The following is a 1,358-nucleotide window of genomic DNA, read 5'->3' on the forward strand; positions in this document are numbered from 1 at the left end:
GTGGGGCTCCCAGTCTAAGGGGGTCTTCTTAGGGGCTGAAGGTGGACCTCCCAGCCTAAGTGGGACCGGAAGGTGGGGCTCCAAGCCGGTGGGAGGGGGCGGGGGAGGTGGCGCTCCCGGTATAAGGAAGACCGGAAGGTGGGGCTCCAAGTCTAAAGGGGACCGGAAGGTGGGGCTCCCAGTCTAAGGGGGTTGGCCGGAAGGTGGGGCTCCCAGTCTAAGGGGGGCGGGGGGCGGAAGGTGGACCTCCCAGCCTAAGTGGGACCGGAAGGTGGGGCTCCAAGCCGGTGGGAGAGGGCGGGGGAGGTGGTGCTCCCGGTTTAAGGAAGACCGGAAGGTGGGGCTCCAAGTCTAAAGGGGACCGGAAGGTGGGGCTCCCGGTGTAAGGGGGACCCGAACCAAACATGCACACACACACACACATCATATCTGACATTACAACATCTCTGGCATGCATGACAGGTTCTTGTAGTTTAATCCTTTGAGTATATAATTATTGAGGCAATACCAGATACAATGTTTTCTGTCAAATATTGGATTTACAGCTGTCTGTTTCTCCAATGATGGCCTGGAATGCCGCGTTGGTGCTGGTTCCTCTATTAATAGCTCTACATCTGCAAGACTGATATAAGAAGCTACGTTGGTAAGTGTTTTTTAATGGCCAAGATTATCAGAACGTTTTTAACTATCTGTTCCACATCATCCTGAAATAGTTAGCGAATGTTTGTGTGCCAGCGGAGAAAGTGATGACAAGTGAAACTGATGGCTCCGGTTGAAACCTAGCCTCTAACAGTCTCTGTATAAATATTATAACGGAAATAACGTATATTGTTACATAAAACAACCCAACAAACTGCAACAAACAGTTTACATTTCAAACACAGTTCCAGAAAGATGATTTTTTAAGTATTCGGAACACCCATTGGACGAAAAAACATATGTCAGATTTTTAAAAATTCTTGTTTTATATTCGTAGGGGTAATACACGCTGCGACCAGTCTACAAATAGCTATAAGTCGCGGTGATGGACAGCTGGACACGGTCACGAAAAGGTCACGACTACTGAGCAATGAAATATGACATGACTATTTGCCTCCAGCGGGCTTTGAAACATTATATCTATTTGTGCTCTCATTTGACTCTTTCTTAGCGTTATGATCTCGTGGAGTTATGGTGTTGTTATTGTTGTTGTTTTTATGTGGAATGCATATCGCATTATTATCAAGTATATACACAGTTCAAATACACACACACACACACAGAGAGAGAGAGAGAGAGAGAGAGTTAAACATACATACGATACATGTAGTGTCATTCTCATTCTCCATGATGTTGAAGTGTGTATTCAGCGTTGCGTT

General features: G+C 46.5%; 1 long non-coding RNA gene across 1 annotated transcript; it reads left to right on the forward strand.

Annotated features, from left to right (window-relative positions):
• The first annotated feature begins 531 nt into the window (after window positions 1-531).
• Window positions 532-1,139, forward strand: LOC124135128. Its single transcript, XR_006861204.2, has 2 exons — window positions 532-643; window positions 977-1,139. It is a non-coding gene; the product is annotated as an uncharacterized LOC124135128 (long non-coding RNA).
• Window positions 1,140-1,358: the final 219 nt, after the last annotated feature.

The sequence above is a fragment of the Haliotis rufescens genome, unplaced genomic scaffold (assembly GCF_023055435.1).
Source record: "Haliotis rufescens isolate VD_foot unplaced genomic scaffold, xgHalRufe1.0.p SCAF_10, whole genome shotgun sequence".
Classification (NCBI taxonomy): Eukaryota; Metazoa; Mollusca; class Gastropoda; order Lepetellida; family Haliotidae; genus Haliotis; species Haliotis rufescens.